Below are 10,243 nucleotides of genomic sequence, written 5' to 3'. Positions count from 1 at the left end.
GCCAGTAAATAACATCAATTTAAATCTACAGTAAGTTAGTGGCAAGTAGCTGCCAGTAATACTGTAATTTCTACAGATTTTTCTATCAGTGCAGCGGTCCTCAACTCTAGACCAGGAGATCCACTTTCCTGCAGAGTTTAGCTCCAACCCTAATCAAACACACCTGAATAAGCTAATCAATGTAGAAACACAAGAACTGACTTCAGCCACAGCCTTAGATGAAATCAACTGAAGATAAAAGAAGACATTTAGGCTACGTTTACACGTGGATAGCTATTTTCATAAACGGACATTTCATCCCTCTTCGTTTTCAAAAATAACATTGTGCACACGAACCTGTGTATATGCTGTCAAGAGCATGCCAAACCTGTAGGTGGCAGTGTAACGAGAAGCTCAAGCCCACCTTAGCCAATCAGAATCCCGAAAATAGTCACATTCTGTGACGTCGCTGCCTAAAACTCAGTTTTTCTCTGTTTACATGCAAACGTGCAAACGAAGATTTTCAAAATCCCCACTCTGGCCGGAGTTTTTAGAAAGAATCGGTTTTATTGGCGAATTCTCCGTTTGCGTGTAAACGAAGGGAAATGTCTCCGTTTTTCAAAATAACCATGTAGGCCTACGTGTAAACGGGGCCTAAATCTATAGACATTAAATTAAATACGGCTATTCAACTAACAAACACTCAATATGACTCAAGGAAAAAACAACAAAGCTACCATTCAAAGTCAATTTTTACTTAAATCCACACCAATTCACAGTATGACCTATTCTGAGTCTGGAAATACACATTCTTCTCTCCTTTCTCCTCCTTACTCTTCCCACCTTTGGTTTTAAAGAGTATAGATGCTTCACTTTTATTTCATTATTTTCACTTTTTTTTCACATAATGCATTTGTTTCTTGATTACTGATTATCATGTACTTTATCTTAATCTCAATATCTTTATTGCCCAAACTCTGTTTTGCCAAACAATCTGTTGCCTTCAATGCCAACATGGGCTGGGACCCATAAAACTGTACTTTATTATCATATTGTTGCATCCTGTATATTAAATGGAGTATTTCTAGCAGGATGTCCTGTCTTGTTTCTGAATGTTGAGGATCTATACTTAAAGCTGAGCTTGAGTCAGAACAAATAATTGTATGTTTTAGACTAATATCATATACTGTAATTAATGCTATCATCATAGCCAGTACCTGTAAATACATACAATCTGATATTCTTTTAATTTCTTCTATTTTCATGTTTGGAATAATGTACACAATTCCCACTTGACCTTTCTCCGGATCCTTTGAAACATCTGTATATGTGTTTATTCTTAATCAGATTCTTCACTACATCTGCAAAGTGAACATGATTATTCTGTCCTCTTACTTGCCTCTCTTCCAACAAAGATAAATCCAGATTAGGATCGGGAAGAATCCATAGTGTTAATAAAGGCCATATCACTTTAGGCAAGCATACATATTTCTTCAAAACTATTATTTACCATCTCCTCTGCTATTCAAATAAAACTTTTTTTTCTTTGCATATTCCCAACATGGATCTACTTTTTTGTAAGATGATTCACCTTCTGACTTGACAGATTAACCCAATATATTATAACTAATTGATTTAGTCTCATACTGAGGAGCATCTCCTCTAATTCTACTTGTAATGCTGATATTGGAGATGATGGATAAGCTCCACAGCAAATTCTTAACACCTGAGACTGAATCTTTTCCAATCTGCTTAGTTCGGAATTTAGAGGTAGAGCCATTTATTATTTGACCATAGTCAAACACTGTTCTGATCATTACTGTAAAAGAAAATATTTTAAAATTTACAGCAACTCACTGGCTATTTTGGTTGCCAGTAAGCCAGTAAATTTACAAAAGTACCGTAAATCATCAACTACAATTAAACTGTAAAAATACAGCACACCTGTAAAAGCAGCAAAACAAGAGCAGCTGTCCACTTAGTAATTTACTGTTATCTTTATAGTATGAATTAAAACCTGTGTAAACTCATTTCATTTGAGGAAAACTATTATCTTAAAATGGTCAATTGCCATTGCATATTTATACTGTGATCTGTTTTTCATTTGAGTCCACTAAAATAAGAATGTTTCTTAAAATAAAATTGGTACATCAATTTAATTCAATCCTCTTGCAGTTAATTGTTAGTTAACAACAGCAAACATGCATGAGTTGAAGAACTCAACAAAAAGATCATCAATGCATCAGCAAAAACAAAGTCACTGCCTTTAAATAAAGCAGCACGCAGTTTATCATCAGTGTTATCATCACTGCTCATCTGAACTGTTGTTAAAGGGATACTCCACTTTAAAATGAAAATTCTGTCATCATTTACATCATTGAAACATTTGTTGTTTCAAACCTGTAAGAATTTCTTTTTTTCTGCTGAACACAAAAGAAGATATTTTGAAAAATGTCTGAAACAAAACAGTTGATGGGTCCCATTGACTTCTATAGTAGGAAAAAAAATACTATGGAAGTCAATGGGGTCCATCAACTGTTTTGTTTCAGACATTTTTCAAAATATCTTCTTTTGTGTTCAGCAGAAAAAAGAAATTCTTACAGGTTTAAAACAACTTGAGGGTGAGTAAATGATGACAGAATTTTCATTTTAAAAGTGAACTATCCCTTTAAATGAATGTTTATTGCATTATATTGGTAGGCCTATCATGTGTGTTACCATGGTGTTTTGTGTTTGTGTGTATAACACTATGCACCTTCTAGTAGGCTACAGTATATACTTCAGCTTATGGAAAAGCTTATGTGATGAACTTTGATTCATCACGTAGCTTTTCTCTTTACCACTTTTATTATTGTGGATGTCAGCATACGTTAAAAGTACAAACACTATTTAAGAGCCTTTGCAATAAAGAAATACTTTTGCATTTTTTAACCAAATATATTTATGACTGTATTTTCTAACTTTGATGTTTTTTTTATCTATTTTACATTAGGCTTAAGATTTATGTGATTTTTTTAAATTAATTTCAGCGTCTCATTTTCAGTTTTGGGGATTCTTGCTGAGTAGCTCCTTTCATATTTTCAAGAATCTTGTGGCATTCCTAAAAATGGCATTCATCCATTAAATAACTTACATTTAAACAATATATACATTTTTCTATCCAAAGCTTAAAAGTACTTGGGTATAAACCTCTAGATCAACAGAAAACTTTCCCGTTAGAATAATGAAAAAATGGTGCATGTGGTTAAACCTAAATATGGGAAGCCAAACACACCTAAAGTGGGACGAAACGGCGCGGTGTTAAGGATCAAGTATAGGCTTACTTCGGCCTTTGCACGTACACCCCAATTTGCGCGTACACCCGGACAGTGTGCGTACCACAATGCATGCGCAAGAAAGACATGAGTCACAACGATTGCACTGCGCATGTGTACAACTCAGTCATCCGTGCTCATCCGCGGTTGAGTACTTTGAAAGCTGTGCGGACACGACTGTGCGCGAGACGCGTCTGTATGCAGAAATTAAAGTATAACCGGATCTTTACAGAGCTCAATGGACCCAGCCGGGCGACTGACTCCACATCGCGTGTTTGCTAGCGCCACCAATGCGGCGAGAACCACATTACTTCATTCATTACTGCCCTGCAGAAGTTCAGCTGCTTTCCCTGCACATAAAATAATTAAGATCAGCATTGTATTTTTTCTTACAATCTTTCACATTAGTCATTTAGTGTTTAACAGGCTACTTTGAAGAATTGCATGTATCCACAGTACGTATCCATATGTATGTAGCCACGGAAAGAGTTGTTCAAAGCAGAAACTTTAACGATTTACAATACCGCAAATACCGTAGTTGTCTTGAGGAGCACTTCACTTTGAGAAGTGAAGTTCCAGCCCGTGCGCTTCAGACTATAATTGGAATCAATCACAGTTCTAATCACAGAAAACATGTCAAAATGACTATTCTAAATGGTTACTTATCCAAAAATATAAATTCTGAATTTACTCACAAGCATGTGAATGTCCGTGTTTACTACAGTATGCGCATTATTGTAAATCTGTTAAATATAAAGCCATTGTGTCTCTTTAAAAGACTTCCCAGATGACAAGCCACCATGGAAACAATGTTAAATCAATGTTAATGTGCCAATGTTAACTGCACTGAATCAACATCACTTTTACACCCGCAATTAATGTTTTTTTTTACATTTCATCATTGAATCAATGCAATGTAATGTTGGTTCAAAACAGTATGCTTGCACTTTCAGAAAATGAAACACAACAACTATAACAGCCTGAAATCAACTGGAAGAAAAGAAGACTATAAATCACTCAAGATCTCAGCAGAAGTTATTTTTGAGAATTAATAGAGGTTTAAATGTTGATGTTTTATTGAAAATGTTTGGTCATCGTTATGGTGATCGGTGTTTCATTTAGTTGGGAAGTCTGACTCATAGCTTTTAATATGAGTTTGTGGTCTTTATAACAGTGTTTACCAAAACACATAAATAGTTGAAAAGTAAACGACAAACAAAGATGATCATGTGATATAGATTGCAGCATAAAGTAGATCAATTTACTATTATTTGTTATTAATAGATTATATTCACCAACAATATTTTCTAGATCAGACATTCTGAACTTTGTTTTTTAAATACATTGAGTGATTTTTTTTAGACACATCAGGAATCAGCATATGAATCTCAACAATGTATAACAAAGTATTAAACTCATGGCACCCACCATTGTTGAGATTCATATGCTGATTCTTGATGTAAGCATTTGTCTAAAGATATTTTCTCTCCTGTAATGTATTTTAAAAATCTAAATTCAGAAAGTATGATGAGGGCCAAGAAAGTATTGTTGGTGAATATAGTCTATTAACAACAAATAATCACCTTTGGTCAGGGACAAGATTAGTGACTTATTCTACTTTATGATGCTGTAAACTATATCACCTTATCATTGTTTCTGGTTTTCTTTGCAACAAATTATGTGTTTTAGAAAACACTGTAACAAAGACCACAAACTTACATAAAAAGTCAAGAGTCAAACTGCCCAACTAAAGATAAACACTGATCATCATAATGGTTACCAACATTTTCAATAAATCATCAACATCTAAAACTCTTTTTAATTCTCTATAAGAGCTTCTGTAGACGTCTGACAGAAATAAAGTCAGTCTGGTTAGTAATAAGTGAAGCTGGTAATGCTGTTTGTGGAGTTGTGTAATCCTCCTCTGCTGAGATCTTCACAGATTTAATGTCTTCTTTTTTTTTTTTCTTTTTTTTTGGCTTCAAGTCAGTTTGTTGTGTTTAATTTTCTGAAAATGCAAGCATGAGGTTGAACCAACATCACATTGTAACATTGATTCAACTATGAAATTTCAAAAATATTTCAACATTAATTGCAGGTGCAAAAGGGATGTTGATCAAATGTGGTTAACATTGACACATTAACATTGATTTAATATTGTTTCGATGATATCTGGGTTGGATTAGACCACTCATTAGTTATTTTTACAATGCCTTTATATATCTTTTGAATCTTTTAAGTTTTAGAGGAGTGGACATAAATGGAGGGCCAGAAATATCCCAGGTTTTATAACAAATATCTTCATTGGAAGTTGAACGAAAAAATCGTATAGGTTTGAAACGACATGAGGGTGAGTACATGATGGCAGAATTTAAATTTTTCGGTGAATTATGTCTTATATACAAAACTAACTCTTTCTCTAATTAATTTGTCAACGGTCGTAACACCCCTATTTATTACATTTACAAATGAGCCTACAATTGCAGAAATAAGATTTCTTAATGAGAATAAAGGTCCAGAAATATATTAGAAAATATTTCAAATAATCTAAAGGTTTACTGCTTCACCACGCACCGTTTCGTCCCACTTTAGGTGTTTTTGGCTTCCCTAAGAAAATGCGGAAACTGCTCCGGTCGCGCGTCTCCATTTAAAATAACAAACTTGAGCGCGCAACAACGAATGGCCCCTATTGTGATGCGACGCACATAGAATTACACACACACATTCCAGGAACAGGCTCTCAAGTTAATTTCACAGTCATTTGCACGACATTAAATCATTACATTTAGTGTAAAATCATATTCAGAGAGCTTAAAATATAATCATCATACCTTACCTAACGAAAACAACTCCCAAGAAACGTTTGAATGTTTGATCCGTGCTCGAGCTTCGATGTGCTTGTTGGCTTCACTTGAAACTTGACAACCGCTTTCGTTTTCAAACGATGATTGCTGAAAGGCGGAGCACTGGCAATTGAAGATGGGGAGGAAAAAATAATTCACCACAGTAGATAGAGCATATGTTTCCTTTGAGGTATTCAACTCATATGAAAAGTGTTTTAGGGTCATTCTACAGAAACGTCCACTTTTGGTATAGGCAACGTATGTCTTAAAATAGATTTCTTTTTCTAACATTTAAACTTAGACCACATAATTAGATTACCTTTTGCCTTTATGAATACACATAAATGACAGCTTAATGATTTTATATATATATATATATATATATATATATATATATATATTGTGCATTTATTTAAAGACCTTTTTGTCACTGGTGTTTCCTTACTTCTTTGGCAATATTAAAGGTTTTTATGAAATATTATTTTTTATTATTTATTATTATCATGTCACATGTGACAAGGGGACCTATTTTAATGATCTGAAACGCAAATCAAACGCGAAACGCAAGTAACTTTGTGGGCGGGTCTCCGGCGCTGTTGCTATTATACACAAGTTAACGCCCAAATCGCGGGTGGCGCCATTACTCTACAGTACACAAATGTATTTTGTTCATTTCCGCCGGAAGTGGTTTGCGCAGCGTCTGCCGGTGTAAACAGCGATTTCGAAAAAAAAATTACCGGCCGCCAAAGCGATTTCTTTGTCCCGACAAAGTCTTATTTGATCGGTGAGTAATGTAGATGAACTGCTGCTCTTGTGACAGGGTGCATGTTTAACTGAAAGAACAAGCAGAGAGAGAGAACCGGTCGCGCGCACACTCACTCTCTTCGGAGCCAGGTGAAAGTGTAAACAAGACTTCACCCATAGGCGTCGATTTCGGTGGGGACGGTGGTTACGCGTACCCACCAGATTTCGTCATGAGTCATTTTGTACCCACCACTTTTAACTTCCGTCCATATTAATTTGACTTTTGGTTCGATTTTTTTTTACCGTTTTCAGTGGTTATGAGGAGCAGTATGAGAAAGAAATTTGGTAATAATTGTCTGACCCAACAAAAAAAACATTATAATATTCATTCGCATTTATGAGGGAAAAAACAATGTGTCAGTTCTCTGTTACGGACGAGCGCCCTGAAAGCGGCACTAAAAGACTGCTTTAAAACTTTCACAGAGACCTCAAACAGAACAGCTGCCTTTCTTTAAATTGAATTTCGTTTTGTATTAATTATATCTTAATTTTAATCAATGTTTCATGAACCAATTGCCTGGATTTAATAAATAAGAAGTAAATATAGCAGAATCACGACATGGAGGCGCCGGCGAGTGAACTGGAGTTCGTCTCATAAATGAACCGAAACTTACTTTTACCGGTTCTTGTGGCAAGCTTTATGCGTGCGGCTATATTACGTAAACGCTCATTATCCTGTAGGCTATATAAGTAATTAAATTAATATAAAGGGGTGATTTGTCCACGAATGACTTAAATGAACAACTAGCCTACTAGTTGACTAGGAAAAAAAAAACTTTTAGTTGGAAGCAGCCCTTATTCCACATATTTTCGAACCAGGCAACAGGACATCTGGGTTGAGCGAGCGACCCTGCGGAATGAGCGAGCGGAGCGGAATATTCAGAAATGCGCTCTCCACTCACAAGCTCTGATCGGAAACAAACCCGAACCTCACTGTCTGCTGAACTTGCGCAGAAACATCAAAATAGACATAACCAGCTTTTTAAAATGTTTTTTAAAACTAAACACCGTTGTTCAGGTGCTTTCTTGAGTGTTTGCAACCAACTACCGCACACGTTCCCGAACCACTTTTCTTCATGTTGTAATTGTTATATCCTCTTTATCACTGCGATATCAGTGCTTTGTCGGCACAACGGAGCTAGCAAGCAAAACAAACCCAGCCCGCCAGAACGGAAGTGGATTGCATCGACGGGAGGAGTTTAGGATGTAGAGCGGAAACGGCTCAAAAACTTGTGTATACCGGTGGGATAAATTACTCTTGCGCCCGACGCAAATCTAAAATGTGTTGGTCTGAAGTAGCTTCATTACTCATAGGTGTGGTTTGGGCGTAACGTGAAATAAACCAATCAGAGCGTCATCTCACATTCCTTTTAAGAGCAGGCGCGCTTGTTCCATGGCGAATTGCTATTATAACGGCGGATTTGCCAGGAGCGGTTCACAGCCGAAGAGGCCGACGTTCTCGTCACGGCCGTAAAATAGAGAGAAGTGACATTGGGGATGTAGAAACACACCCAAATTAGCTTCGGTTAAACAGGCGTATAATAATTTGGGTAAAATGTGTAAGCTATATTGCAGATTTTTTCACATCTTCATGGACACAACAATGATTTCCCTCGTGTAATATTTTTCCTTGTAATAATGTATGGTTTTCTAAAAATGAGAACTGCTGCTTCTGTGTGTAGATGAGAGAAGCAAAGTGTGTGTGCGTTGTGCTAACACTACATTGATTATGGCCAAGCATGTGCCATTAAAATAGCATCTGAATAACATGCGCAACGCGCCACTGACTTTAGACGAGGTTTCTCCTGGTCAGTGGCGGAATTGTTTTCTGAAACTGCAAAATAGCACCAGGGAACGTTTGCGCCGGAACACGCCGCCTCTTTGTGCTGAACCGCCCCAGGGAGCGCAAGTTCATTCCCTAATTTACCGACGTGCGTCTGTGGAGGGAAAAGTCCGCTGTGCGTCGGGTGCGAAATAGGAATGATACATGCGTCGGTGTACAAAGTCAATTGCGCTGGTGCAAGATAGGGCCCATTGTGTTTAACGTGACAGAAAAAGTCAGTAACACCAGTGGCACAATGAATCACCAGTGACATAAGACCAAAGATCCTTATTCTTCAACCATATTTAAGTAGATGAGGCAAAATTGTTAAATTTGGCATACAATCTAAATGAATAGCTTTGAATAAAGGAAATAAGAAAGGTGACAACAGTGGCAGTGACAGTGACAATTTTCATGAAAAATTAATTTTACAAAATGGTGGCTGCAAGGTATCAAACCACATGTTGACAATCATGGTATACTTAATAAATTAAGTATTTTAATCCATATGTATTCTCTTTTTTTTCTTTTTCTTTTTACTATTTCAATTCAATACATTTTTTCAACAATCAGCTTATGAAACTCAACAATGGTGACAATCACAAATATTTAGATAAACAATAAATGAAAAGCTACTAATTCACAACAAAAACAACAGCAAAAAATAAAAACAAATATTTAGAATTAAACAAAATAATAGGACAATTCAGCTTCATAATTTATTCATGTTGCAATGCATGCTGGGAGTTTTGTACTATGCTGGTACCCAGCATGCATTGCAGCAAGGTACTTTTGATTGTCACCATTGTTGAGATTCATATGCTGATTGTTGATGTCACCCTTCTGCACAAATATCCAAAGGTGGAAAGAGTTGTAATGGTTAATATTATGTTAATTACAGCCACTAGGGGGCAGGCAAACAGGGTTAAGTGATTCTTGAGGAAGTGAGTTAAGTTTTGGGCAATGCATGTATTTATGGATGGAGAATAGCCTACTGGAAGAATACAATGCACTATTTCTTGCATGACAAGGTTTGACTTATGATGAGAACATTATAACACCCACTAAGCCTACGCATTTGCAACCTAAAAGAAAATTAGAAATCTGATGTTTGTTTTTTTAACGAACATTGAATCAAGTATGTATATGATACAGAAGCTTTTAATGTGCGGTTAATACAACATGCTCAATACGAGAAAATATAAAGGTTTAATGAGAGTAATAATTACCTGAGAATTATGACGAGGGGTATCAGCATCATCTCCTCAGATCATTTTATAGAAATAATAAACACGGCTGATTATTCAAGATAGTGTGGTGATTTCTAAGCGCACAACATGATGTTCAACAAAGGAGGGTGTTTTACAGAAATTAAAGGAACATGACCAATCTTATGCATCACTATGATTCTCGGAATAAGTAAAAATAATAAATATATATATATATACGTATATATATATATATATATATATATACTGTCA

Source organism: Rutilus rutilus (assembly GCF_951802725.1).
Source record: "Rutilus rutilus genome assembly, chromosome: 1".
Classification (NCBI taxonomy): domain Eukaryota; kingdom Metazoa; phylum Chordata; class Actinopteri; order Cypriniformes; family Leuciscidae; genus Rutilus; species Rutilus rutilus.
Note: the sequence above shows the minus strand (reverse complement) of the source record.